Source organism: Nothoprocta perdicaria, unplaced genomic scaffold (genome assembly GCF_003342845.1).
Source record: "Nothoprocta perdicaria isolate Ctin4 unplaced genomic scaffold, notPer1 scaffold_102, whole genome shotgun sequence".
NCBI classification, from domain to species: domain Eukaryota; kingdom Metazoa; phylum Chordata; class Aves; order Tinamiformes; family Tinamidae; genus Nothoprocta; species Nothoprocta perdicaria.
In genome coordinates this window covers 1,892,171-1,906,293 of record NW_020454117.1, presented here as the reverse complement: position 1 = coordinate 1,906,293, position 14,123 = coordinate 1,892,171, and the positions used below count along the sequence as shown (strand labels likewise).

The 14,123-nt window shown below is 38.5% G+C and overlaps 1 long non-coding RNA gene across 1 annotated transcript; it reads left to right on the top strand.

Moving 5' to 3' along the window:
- The first annotated feature begins 7,595 nt into the window (after positions 1 to 7,595).
- LOC112949473 lies at positions 7,596 to 13,398 on the top strand. Its single transcript, XR_003249832.1, has 3 exons — positions 7,596 to 7,654; positions 7,770 to 7,901; positions 12,724 to 13,398. It is a non-coding gene; the product is annotated as an uncharacterized LOC112949473 (long non-coding RNA).
- The last annotated feature ends 725 nt before the right edge of the window (positions 13,399 to 14,123 follow it).

The following is a 14,123-nucleotide window of genomic DNA, read 5'->3' as shown; positions in this document are numbered from 1 at the left end:
ATACAGGGAACAACCTTGTCAGCTCCCTCGGTTTTATTGCATAACGTACAGTGCCTGATGTAGAACCTGTGCTCAGAGGCCCAGCTGTGCTGAATCAGGTTATTACATAAGGAACCTCTGTACTCCCTTCAAAAAGAAGCTTTAAGGTCTGACAGCAGCAAAGAAATACCTTGAAATCTGTCCCCTAAGCACCCCAACAAGCAAAGCAAAATCATCCTAACAAGCAAAGCAAAATCATCCTTGCAATTAATTACTAAAAACATCAGCCTTAACCAAAAGTCCATCACTGAGTGTTGCAGCTGCCTGGGACTGCCTCTTCTGAAGCCAGGAAATTAAACATACCATAGAGGTTGAGTTAGGGACTTGTGAGCTTTAAAAGCCAGGTGGCCATGAGCTCCACACTTCCGAAACAAGGCATTTTATAGGGAGGAAATTCCGTGGTGCGCAGCATGGCCCTAGCCACGGTTCGCGTCCCAAACTCTGATCTTGGCACAGCTGGCTCACCCAGTTGGAAGCCTGCAGAAATGGGCGAAGCCGGGAGCTAGGCACTTCGAAGCCCTGCCTGTCCAGCTTGCTGTGGTTTGCAAAAGAGTTCGTGCATTGGCAGGAATGCCCTAAACAAAGTAGTTTTGTGGAAACACGTAGCATTTTGGGGAGTTGTCTTCCTCTTTTGTATACCTGCAGCCTCCTGCCTCCCACCAGTAACAAAGGCCRCAGTAGTGCTTATACTGGTATTACACAGCTCTCGAGCAGAACAGGAGCCCCACAAAGGGAGGTTTTGATTCATCTGGGAAGCTAAACATTTACATGCAAAGATAATGCTTGGGGTGGAAGCAAGACATTAAATTTACTAATTTAACACAGACAAGGGTTTCTTCTCTTGAAACGTGACTCACCAGGGCAGGCAACCATTTATGTATTTTTCAGATTGCTAAATTGGACTCTGAGTTAAACAGAATTGCTTCCAAAGCCAGCTCTAAAAATCAGTTGTGTAGGACTAAAATCCAAGCTTTGTTTCTCAAAGAAGCTTGGGATGGTCTTTGCAGTAGCCAGGTTGTCAAGTTAAGGTCTAACCCCTTTCTCAGCTGAGTACAGTGCTGCCTTTTCTTAAGCCTTTCACTCGACAATACTGTACCACAGACTCTCATGTTTGAAGACTGCCAGTGTTCCAGTTAGAAGATACAGAGACCCCATTTTCTGCCGCGATCCTAAGTGCTGCACCTAAAGTCACTGGAGACTTCATGCTGCTGTAGGTTACTCCGTTAGTGATATAAACCAAATAAAGTSCATGTTAATGCCTTGAGTGTTTTTGCCTTATCTTTCATGTGTACTGTAATCTGGTTTCTACTAAGTATTATGTGTTTGTTGAAATGCCCTAGTAAGAAACAGCACTTTTTAATTTTAAACAACCCTTATTTACTACTCAGTCTGCCAGTGGTTGTTTTTATTCCGATAGCCACTTTGGATCAGGCAAATTGCCACCTGGAGTGGCTGCTGGAGTTTCTGCCATATCAGCAAATTATCTACGTGTAACTCTGAGAGTTTCTTGTGTGGGTTCCAGGAGCTGTAGGGCATCTGAAGTGATAAGCGATGATGACTCATAAAGAATAAAAGGAGCTGAAGTGGGAGTTTACAGGAAGAGCAGAAGCTATTGTTTTCCTCTCTGATTTCAGGGTTATTTTTGTAAGAGGCAAGGGAACTTCTGCATGCCCAAAGGGAGGGGAAAATGACCAGGGATATAAGTGTTGTTAGGGACAAGATAGGTGCATTAACCAAACATGTACCAGTCGTCCCCAGGTTTGGGTGCAGAAAAGCCAAGAGCTGGGCTGCTGCTTTTTTCCATTGTAATGGCATCTGCTGAGGTTAAGGTGCATGTTCACACTGCCTTCAAGGACTCTGTAACCGGTGCTGTTGCAGTTTGCCTGCYTTAGGCTCTGCAAAAATGCTTCAAAGCAGAGCCACTGAACTAGCTCCCCCCAATCCTCTGTATGACTGGACTGTGAAAGCTGCAATCTAGTTGTATATTTTACTGCAAAGGGGGTGGARTATTGGAAACACTATGAGCACTGCCTTCCCAAACCTTGTGTTTCTTACAGAGAGGCTCACATAAGCAGAAGCTGTTAGAAAAATCAGACTAATAAGATACTACTGCTGTCAACAAATAAAAAAGAAAATTAAATGAGATGTAATTTCTCATTAATATGAAAGCCCCTCCCTTCCAATGTCTGCAAGATTTTCCAAAAGTTCTTTTGAGTTGAGTAGAGCTGCCCTTTAGCTGCTTGGATTCAAAATGGGTGCTTATGTCCCAGCCAAGAAAGATTTGGCCATTTCAAAGACCAACAAGAAAAAATGAATTTTAATGATTCCTATCAGAAAAAAAAAAAGTGCTACAGATGCTCTCTTCTTCAACCCCACTGTGAACACAGCAAGAAAACACAGCAAGATCTACCTACATCTGCCCTGCATATAGCTTGTGTTAACATAACTCCTTCATGCCCACAAAGGCTAAGGGAGCTATTTCCCAGGTTTTTGCCATGTCCTGGCATAGTGCCACCCAGGAGTAACAGCAAAATGGGGAAATTCCTTTCCGTGACATTCGTTGCCCTAAGCTAGAAACAAAGTAGAAAGGTGTGATTTCTCYTTCCCATGCTCACAAAGTTAGAAATTGCCACTATAAACCATGACTGAGGCTCTGAAATGATGCAAGTTCATGTCATTACTTCACATTCGGTGAAGCAAGCCAAGTTTACATGTTTCTAAGGATTCAGCCAATTTAAAAAATTTGGACAATGGAAATAGTTTGAAAACATTCCTAATGGTTCATTTTTCTCATTTACATGTGTTTGCTGTCTGCATCTCATTCAGAGCAGACTGGTCTGTTTTGCCTCTGTTTGTGCTGGAAAGCTGCATTAAGAACCATTGTTAGAACCATCAYGCCAAACTTGGAGTTTGTGTAATGAAATAGGTTATGTTCCTGCTTTATAATTGGAAAAATAAAATGTTTATATATATATATATACACATATATATGTAGACACACACAAACATACACACAAAATAAACAATGGTGTGTGTGGGAAACTGATAAATCTAAGAACCAGCAGATACTTTCTACGTCTCCTTTGGGGATAAGATCCTGTTCTGTGTCTTGCATGCATACACATAGTACCAACATAAATATTTCACCAAAACAGAGTAAATGCTGAACACCAGATTGTACAGGTGAATAATGGTAATATCAAGTAAACTTGTAAATGCATCGTTTTAGGGTGTTTTTCATGCTCTTTGTAGTGCTTGCATCTGAGATATATTTTGATGATAGGAATGCCTTTCACTTCAGACTTAAATTATGCTTCTTCATGCTGCAGTGTCTTTTTTATTACAGTAGCTTATTACACCAGAAGGAACTGTATATTCATGAAATTTATGTAATGGAAAAGTTCTTTCCCCTAGTGGTTCTTTGTGTTTTTTTCTTTCTTTCCTTCCTTTTTTTCCCCCCTTTACTGAATACCCTTAACATGAAGKTCTCATTTCCTAGCCTTTGTCAGACTGCAAAATATTCTGGCCAATCGGATATACAGAGCTGAAACATTTCACATTATGTAGACGATGTTTGTTTGAAATTTCAGCCTCACTCATATAGGTTGCTCTAGGCTCAAAAATAACCTATGCCTCAGGTACTGTGTTTAATATCTTTTGCTTTTGTTATTACTTCRCTGTAAGGCTTCAAAAGGGAGATGAAATTATATTATAAAGAAGAACCCCTGCTTACCTCCAGTTGTTAGGACTTGTGCTTTCACTGAAAACAGAGGTGTGATTCTGCCTTGAAGAAAGAGGCTCTAATTTACCCTGCTTTATCTACCAAGGAAGAAAGATGTACGAAGTGCATGTCCTTGCATCTGAGGAGGAGGTGAAAGCGCAGATAATTTGAGGAAGGCAAAAGGCAGCAGAGCCAGAGAAACGTGAGATGGTATCTGAACTTGGAGACTACAGCCGTGCCCAGGCTGCTGGAGCGAAGTGATCAAGAGGCTTTGGCTGCCKCCTAAATCCAGGTGCCCACAAGCTCCCCGGAGCCAGCCGCTCTTCTTCCTCTGCCCTGGTTTGCTCTGAATACAAATGTGACCCAAATAAAAGACCATAACTTCTAGCCACACTGCTGTCCAGCAGRTTGAGGGGATCGGAGCCCTGGAGTGCAATTGTACATTGGTTTACCTGCTGCCTAAATAAATCCTGTGGTCTGAAACCATAGGGTCAGATTTTGAGAGTTCCTTGATGCAAGTTGTCAGCCGTGTGTGTTCACCCAACTCCCTGGGCAATGTATGCACAAAAACCACAGAGAATAAGAGGATAAGTGCTCAGCTTCATCTTTAAACGCCCAAGGACTCCACGATTCCTGGCACYGAGTTAAAGCTAATGGTAACCTGCAGTAGCTGAGGTTGGTTTGAAACACTGATTTAATGCAAAGAGATGTGAACATGCACCAGGAGAAGCGGCCCTAAGAGCCCTTAGCACAAATAGTAGCAAAATAAGCAGATTTCAAAAAGGAGAGAGGAAAATATTTGAGTTCTTAAATTTAGGAATGCAGAAGGRGAAAAAGGTCACACTAAAACCTGATAAGTGCACCAGCACAGTAGCTTTTATCACTGCAGATACAAACCAAAGAGGGCTGCATTCCTTTTCAAGGGGAATACCAGGAGAACAAAACTAGACATCCATATTTATTGATCTGAATTTAGTTTCTAGAAAAGTCATTGTCTCCTACATACATCTCTGCTGGTCGTGGAATTAAATTTACTTTGCCTTCCCACAAAAATATGAAAAGAAATGATGAGACAGGTGATGATTACAGAACATAATCTCAGCATGTTTATGCAGCAAGCAGAGCAGTCAAAGAAGTGGTATTCAGACCTCAAATTATTTAGTTCACTGCACGGTTTGATTAGATGCTAAAAATATATGAAACTTTGTAGAAACCTATTAGCATACAGTAAGTTAAAGCAGTATAAAACATTTTGTACTTTAATGTACCAGACTTCTTAATTCAGCATGGAAGCTGTGTGAGACAGCAGAACATCTCTATAAAAAAGATCACCAAGGCACTAAAGGGAAAACTTATTTTTTATGCTGTGTCATTAAAACAAAATGACTATAATATCTGCCTTCTAAATACACACAAGATAGAGAAGCTAGCCAAAATCACACTGAGGAATAGATTTTCTAACCTCTGTTTAAGGTTCAGATTACCATCAGGCAAGGAACAGCTCTTTCTCTGTTAGGCAAGATTAACGTTAATTTTGTCACAATTAGTAATGATAATTCATAAAAATCCTTTTACTAATGAGTATGTGGAAGAGGCTTCAGTAAACCAGACATGCGCTGAAACAGAATATTTCAAGTTTTCCACACGTGGCACAATTTTAAGATATCTGTGCATATGGTATTGACAATATTGGGCCTGTTAAGAAAACAGGTCAGCTGTTGTGTCTGATTGAAATGCGATTTGCTCAAAAAATGGATTTTTCTCTTGTTGAAATCAAAGCTATCTTACTTTTCTTTGCCAAGCTGTTTTCTTTTTAACTAACTACTTTAAAAGCTAAAACTGTGAAACTAAATGCAAAGTTTTGTATTCATTCTTTGTAAGTCATTAAATCACTATGGAGAATGAAACTGCCGATGCCATTGCATACTGTTATATAAACAATCTATAAATTAGAATCACTTCTATTCTCATGCTTTTTCATGCTTCCTTAACACACTTCTCTTCAAAAAAAAAAGAGATGTAGAAACATTCTAATTTCATTACAGCATTTGACAGAAGGAGGTATAGTATAGGCAATTAAGCCACTAAAATCCCAAAAGCCTGAGGTCCAGATGGCTTCACTGAGGAATTTTGCATATAGTTAGGAATAGGTTTTTTCATTTACAAACCAGAATAACTTCCAAGCTGTAATGCTCATTTCTTCAGAAGTGTAACCCAGAGAGAAGTTCAGCAGAAGGCACGTTCACTTTAATTACTGAAGACGCTCATGCTCACATATCTTTTGATTTGGCTTCTTTGATAATATTGTTCCTGAATTTTCTTCAGTCCTGCATCTTGTTTATTAATTTTCACAAATGTCCAAAGCTAAACAAGAGTCAACAAGGATTTAATAATCAACATGTCAGCTAAGGATCTGGCCCCTAACTTTTCAAACTAAAAGGAGTATCTACCATATCAGTCGATTTCTGGATGTGCTTTGTCAACTTTTTGCAAGTAACACAATAACCTTGTTCTTTTAATYGTGAAAGTTGCCTAGGGGCCATGCAGCAAGAGAGACCACCCGGGCATGTAATACTGTGACCAAAATATTGATTTTCCTTCGTCTGGGGCCTTTGCATAAGATAGAGAAACAGTAGATGTGAGAGCATTTCCCCTTCTGCGTTGGCTTGGCTCTCTGGAAAGCACAGGCTAGGCTAGGTACAAGTGCAAAGTAAGTAGTGGGCAGTTGTTTTGAGTAACTGAGTAGCAGCAAAGCTTGAATTAGAGGTTTTCGGAGTGGACTGAACTAGAGAACTTCTTGAAGTCTGCCTTCCTAACCCTACAGTTCTTTGGCCTCTTGTCATAGAAATGGAAATGTTAATTTTTTTTGGGGGGGAAAGGGAATTCAAATTAAGATTAATCGGGGCAGAAGATGTTAAAAAATGACTTTTTGCAGTTACTGAACACCCCATGTTTTCATCTCTCACTCACTCTCCCTCTGATGTCATTCTGATGAGCACACATTCAACTTAYGGTCTTTTTTTTAGGTATTTCAGCATTAAAGTGCATATGTTGAATATGTTTGATGTGCTCTCCAGACCAGAAAAAATGCAGAARACTTCAGTGGGGTGCTAAACTGATGTAAGAGTCATCATTTTTGTACAGCTGGCCTAAGATCCCCTGATTTTAATTCATTTGCCACTTAATTTGCCTATTTTCCTAGTTCATGCTTTGGTTAATTTTACCCCATGATTGAACTTAGCAGTTTATATGAATGGATTTATATCTTTTTATTATTACCACTATTGTTTCCACTAAATAGCTATTTGATATTTCAGATTTTTTACTCATTGCAAWACTAACTAAAACAAATGGGAAATACCTTTCTTAATAGCCTCATAATTGTGCTTCACTGTTTTTAATTTTTCTTTAAATAGTTTTTTTGTTGTGCAATATATAAATGCAAGAATCTTTCAAGCTTTAAAGCAGAGAACCAAAAAAAGCAAATCTAAATAATATAAATGTCAAGAAAAAGTGATTTTTAATACTATCTTATTTAGCCATCTTTATCACTGTATCTCTATACAGAGAAAAATCTATGATAGCAATTTGGCCTTTTAGGTCACTTTTTCACTAAAGACAAAGCCCAARCTTTAAACAAATTTTCCTCACATACTGGTTACTAGTAGCATGACTCTTACATATGCTTTTTGTGGCTAATTAATTAGGTCACCTGAAACCACTCATCTTGTTCTCAGGTTATTTTGATGACTGGCAAAGTGCAATTGACCTTAAACACATAGGCATAGCTTGGTTGACCTACTCCTGTAGTGTCCTGGGCTTTATTTAGCCTTGTTAGGTGGGACCAGTCTCAGCTGGGTTATGTGACCCTTGTAGCACAGACAACTGGGARAGGTGAGAAGCAGCAGAATTTGAGGATTAAATTGCTGAATTCCATGTTACTTTGGTACCTCAGTGAAAGAGATTCACTGTTTTTTTTTATTTGTCATCCTATTCCTGTTTTCTGTAGTTCTTCAGAATTATTTCAGAGACTAAATAAGTTGCCTATGTTGAGCATGGAGTGTCTTCCAAACATTGCAAAATCTTCATGTTGTTGTTTGATGGAGGGACCTTTCTAGAAACAACTGATGTTTGGGAAGTGGTAAGTATTACTATATTTTGCATTCTATTTTATTTAAGTCAAGCAGCATAGCCTTTCTTCACCTTATTTGTTTTCATTGAAATTATTTCTTAACTAGTACGTTTGCTCTAAAAGAATACTCTTARGTCCTGGGTTAGGATTCAACAGCAGGTAGTGTGCAAGCTATGCCTAAACTTGACTTCAAGTTTTTCCTTATGGCTGAAGTAAGTGTTTGGACCTGTCTTTGAACTTGAATACCTTTTTTAGAGTAATAGTTTCTTACTTATGTGAGGCGTGCTTATCACCTTGTGCAACTAAATTACAGTAGGAGTAGGAAATGAGGAAAGAAGGAGATAAATAGCATAAAGAGTTGGGATGTGGAGAAGGGAGTTAAAGTGGCTGGGGGGAAATGCAGAGCAAAAWCAACTGGCTTGTAAAATGCAGAATTCTCCTCACTTTCCTTTTCATTTGTTGTCTGGGCTTGGTTAGCGGTTAAGTGAATTGATTAAGTTATTGAACTAGCCTTGCTGTCCACTGGAAAACATCAGTTGTGTTCTTTTYCCTTTTTCATTTCTATATATCTCCTAATTCCAACCTGTGAAGAACTGAATYTTATGGAGCTCTGCCAAGTATCATCATCACCTTTCTTTTTTGTTTTTTGGCAATTATAAATGATTCATCTTAGAGATGATGAAGGAAAGATAGAACATATGGCTGAAACAAATTGGCCGTTTCATGTAATACCTTTAAAAATATAAAAGATCCAAAATGATAAGAGATTTCTTTCACATTTTGACCTCAGAACACTTTCATTTCTCAAATATTTGAGATTTAAAGGGCATTTCAATGAGGTGGTGTGTGTGTGTGTGGTGTTGTTTGTTTTTTTTTTTTTTTTTTAAAGGGCATTTCAATGAGGTGGTGTGTGTGTGTGTGGTGTGGTGTGTTTTTTTTTTTTTTTAACTTGCCAATTGTGGGAAATGCCTTCTTTGCATGATAATCGCTAATTTTATTTTTTGTAGGTTTTGAAAATAAAGCTCTAAAGAGTTTGTATAGTGTTGGATGGGGTAGTGGGAAAGGTCACTGTTGCTGATACTTCTAGAGCTTATTTCCTTTAAGGAAAATAGTGGAGATACTTATAAACTAGGAAGGATACGTACTCTACTGCRGTATCAGATAGCTATATATATGCCAGTGCAAAGATTCTTGGGCCAAGACAGTTATTAATATTCAAACTGTTTTTTTATGAACTTTCAGAGGACTTTTTAGTGTGCGGAGAGTTTAGTGTATTTGAGTATCTTAAATGCAAACCAGAGTTTCAGCAACAGCACTTCTTTTTGTAGGTTGCAATGAACCCTAGCCAATTGCTTATCTGGCTGTCTAATTTTAGGCTGAATCTTCCATCCTAATTATGTTTATGTTATTTTTTGTTTGTGTAACTCTGATTTTAAAAATTGGTTGTAAGCCTAAAAAATTAGGATGGGGAGGAGAAAAGGAAGTGCAATGGGTTTTGTGTGTGGCTTTCCAAGTAGCTTCAAAAGAAAGTAAGTATCTCTCTCTGAATTAACACCAGTCTGGGACAAATGTAGTTTTCTAGCTACTTCTTACTGTGCMAGCGTATACTGGTTAGAGTTGATGGGTTGATGCTGTTTAACTTAAGAGTAGTAATTGTAGTCCTCTTTGTGTTAGCTGTAACAATTGCATCAAGTATCAATTACAATTGTAACAATTGTATACAAGATGTTAAAGGGCTGCCTCTTTTTTTCCTTGTTTAACTGCTTTACCTTGTACAGTACTCAGCTTCCCAGAGTGCTTGTGGGTAAAGAATAGGTAAGTTTTTGGATAACAGTTCCCAAGTATTGTTTGGGGAAAAGTTATGTGTATGCAGATCCTTGCAGACTGAGATGAAGCTGTTCTTGTATTGCATTTAATTTTAGTCTTGTTGCTATCTACTTTAGTAACAAGTTTCTGTAAGTTTGTGTGGCCTTAAGATGAGGCTTGTCTTTAGATGATACATCTCTGTCAACTGCTAGACAGAAGGATGAGAAGGAAGCATGGTAAAAAGGTGCCAGTTAWGGGAYTTTTTTTTTCTTTTTAAAGAGGAAAATGGAAGTTTGCGGAAACAAAGGCATCAGAAAAAAATTAAAAATGACTTAGTATCAATATATTTATAAAWGAAATTGCAACCTGAGCTTGTCTTCATGGTCCAGGGCTGATGCCACTAGATCARTATAGGTGGATGCACTGGCCTGACTATGTACTTCTGTAGGCTCTGGGTGTGCAGGGATTTGTTTCCAACGCTGCTACTGAGTTGCATGATGTGTTGAGCAAGCGGGTTTATTTTCCATATCTGTAATAAGAAAATAATCCTTCTCCTTGCGAATGCACACTGTGTGATAAGTAGCTTTGTGCTATGTTGAACACCAGCTACAGCCTATTTCCATTTGCTTATAGCCTTAGATCTAGACTGTTCAATGCTTGATAACTCCACGCCAAATACTTTTCCCTTGCTGTGTGCATTCAGAAAATAAATGTCTCTGGTAACGTGAATGATTACAGCAGAAACAAGTCTGATGTCATTGGTAGAGAGTAAATTGGCACATGCACTTCCTGAGYGCTTCTCCTTACATCTGGAGAAAAGCACAAGTGTAAATGCAGGGGTGAATTGCAGACCATAGGTGCATTAGTCTCTGAATGTCAGATACTTCACTCACTTATTCCTACTGAATGCTTTGATGTGTTTCAATAGCTAAGCACTTGTGTTAGGAACAGAATTTAGAACCTGTTCCTGGACACTTCACAAGGGCTGTGCTGGATGCAGTTACAGCTGTATAAGGTCATGGTAGGTATATCACAGGTTCATTTAAAACATCTCCAGCAGCTTTTGCTGCTCACTACTGACACTTTGGGAAGGCCCTACGCTCTGACTGTGTAGGCAGTGTTTTCTGTTTTATCTTGGTCCCAACTTGTTCATATTTAGGCTTGGAAGACTTTGGGTTTTGAAACTGGTAATGTGTGGTGTTGTACTGTTAGCCTGAAAGCACCTTTCCTGGCTTTCTTCAGACAGGAGAAGCATTTTGAATGTTTTTAAAACTTTTTATAAATGACCATCAACAACAAAGCCACACATTTAATTGTGGAACAGCTTTGTAATCCTTAGAAATAGGGAAGGTTATAAATGCTGCTTCTCTTCTGCATCCTTCTTTTTCTTCTCAGCATGGATTTTTTCATCCCTGGGTGTTTAAAACTGTTCATCACCAGTTTACATCTCTGGCACTGAATCTATGTTTCTTAGTCTCAATCATAACCTATATTTGGAGAAATGGGTTCAGGATGTGCAGGACTGGTCCTGTTTCACCAGAAATTCCAGAGGTTAGAGACTAATTGGATGGCTCTTCTAATGATTCTCTTTGCATTTCTCAATCCTACACTGTCTTTAAACCTGAAACATATCTCWCTTTTTGGAGAGAACAACTAATTTGTAGGAATTTTGTGAATGTCTCTTCCGGATATTATTCTTCCATAGCAGGTTCCCACACAGGCTTTAAAACATAGGACAAGTACCTAGAATTTGATATTAGTGGAATTAGTATAAAACTCAAGGGTGTGCTATTTTGGCTTGTACTTATGTCTCAAGTAACTACTATGGCAAGTCAGCATACCAATATGTGTGTATGAATGTGTGTTTGCAGAGGGGTTGGGGGCAACTATTTCTACCATTAATGTTCCTGCTGTTTCTCAAAAAGGATCGGCTGCTAATCAATGTTTAAGGTGTCTGCTCTTGTCTCCAATGTCTTTGGCACTGCAGAGACAATAGATTCCTAAGGGAACACTTAATGGCACGCAAGTAGTCATGAAATGACGATGCAGTTCCCAAGGTGCAGTGTTGGCCTTATTTCCCTGACAGAACTGATAGGCTTGCTGTTTCCTTCTGCTGTACCTATTTCCTTCTTCTGTAGCCAGTTCCATGAAGATGGGCATGTGTAGCTACATAGGAATCAACATTTAACCTTAGTTGTGCAGATATGAAATCTCTTGTGTCCTTCCAGATTTTTGGCAATGGTAATTGACTTTTTTTTTTTTTTAAAACTTAGCTGGTTCATGAATTAAAAGCATTTCTACAAACAGTTATCCAGCTGATATATTCAACTGTTTTCTTGCTTCTTGAAACTCTAATTTCTAGCAATGCTTGCAATGTGACTTTCAGTTCACATACTGTGAAAATAGCAGGTTTTCTATGAACAGTATGTTCTTGCACAATATTGTTTAATTTGATGAAAGTGACATGTAAGCCCAATAGAATAAATACATAGGGTAAATCATCACTTTAAGCTTGAGTCACTAGCTGTTAACTTCAGAAGTTCAGAAAACATAGTTTAAGAAATAAAGGAACCGGTATACTGGAGGATTCTATTTTGACTCTTTTGCTACTCTCTTACTTAAAGGGTTTTTTCCAAGAAGGTCTAGAATTCTATCTTCATTTGTAARTATGATAAAAGGATGAATTTAATTCAACTGCAAAATTTGGTGAGGATATGTTGAATACTATGATGGTACAGTGGGTCTTTACCCTTTAAAAGTTTAATACTGAATATCTTTTCAGGGAAGGAGGAGATATGACTTCTGTCCGTTTTGATGCATGTTATGATAATATGTATGAATTCAATTAGAAATCAAGTCCTTTGCACTCTTGATGGACCTTCTCCAAAACTTCCTGCYGATTTTTCTGTAGATTTATTCACAGGGTTTTGCTCTTGGTTTCTTTCTCTTTTCTTGCTGCCCAACCAAAAGGTAAGGATTAGTGTTTTCTTATCTTTGGTGAAATCTCTTCTTTCTTTTTTTCCAGCCAAGGACTGAATCATTTCTCGGCCTCAATGTTCAAATCGGCAAAACTTGCATCTGAAGGGAGAGCCTCAGCTTGGATTGCATGAGCTACGCACCTTCTTAGTGAAGACTTCCTGCTTTAGCTGGAAGGCCTTGAAGCATTTGTCTGTATCAAACACTGGAGGGGGCAGGGAAGAGTCCCAGGGGGAGTCATAGTCAAGGTGTAGTGAGGAATAGCATGGACAACATACTGTGGCAGTGAATAGGATATAGATTTCCTGTCTAGGAGGCATTAACACCTTCTGCTGTGGCACATCTCTCTCAACATGATTATGAGCGAGAGCATTGACTCCCCTTAGCTGTAGATTTCTTGGATGTATATGATGCTGGTATAAACACTAATGAAGAGAACCTTGCTGACTGATATGCTCCTTGGAAATGCCCCTGAAGGTAGTACTGTTGCAGGTGACACCACTTTTGTGTTTGTATGAATGAATGTCTCTGGGGATTTGGAGTATTAATTGCTGTAGCTGCTATCAGCCCTCTAGCCCTTCTCTGCTTTTCCCAGGTGGGACTGCCTTTGGGAATCCAGAAGAGCTAGAGGATCCGATTGAAAAGTCTCTCCTCAAGTCTGCATGTAACAGATGCTAAGAATTGAAGGCTTGTGTCTTTCTTGGTGTTTGTATGTGGTTTTCTTCTGTTTTTTATTATGGTCCTTTAACAAGTTATATCCCAACAGTGAAATAATAATGATGAAGATTTTCATGTATGGAGAAAGGGGTAAAAAATATCAAGTGTTTGTGTTCATCCATTACCTACAATAAAGGTGCAGGATCTGTTCTGCTTTAATGTACATGTGCAATGTCATGTATGATTGATTTCTAAAACTAGTTATATATTAAATCTCTATTGTGCTAGAGCCCCACACAGCTTTCATTTTCAAGTATTCTATGAATATTATGTGTAGTTTTAATGATCAGTATAAGTTTTGCTAATTCTTCATTTTGCAGCTTGATTGGGCATGCTATAACAACCTATTTTATTGTTCAGTAAGCTGAGGCTGGAAGAAGGGGGGAAAAGCCCAAACCAGCTCTTACTAAAGCTGGTGGTAAGGGGCTGTACTGATTTTTTTTTTTTTTTTTTAGTACAAATTGGATGAGATTACAAGTGCCTTGCCTGAGGCCTCTTAATTACTAGCTTATACAGGTGGAAGTGGAACAAAGGCACCATAGATTCTCTAATTACTATTTTGTAGCTGCTCAAGAGCTAAAAAAAAAAAATTCATCCATTTAAATATTCTTTGAAAACTTATGTGTTTTTCTAACAAAGCAAATTTCCTTCTGCCTTTCTTTGATTATAGAGTTTATTAAAGATATATGACCAAACCATTTTGAGTGCATCTGTAATTTATGTATAGGTGCC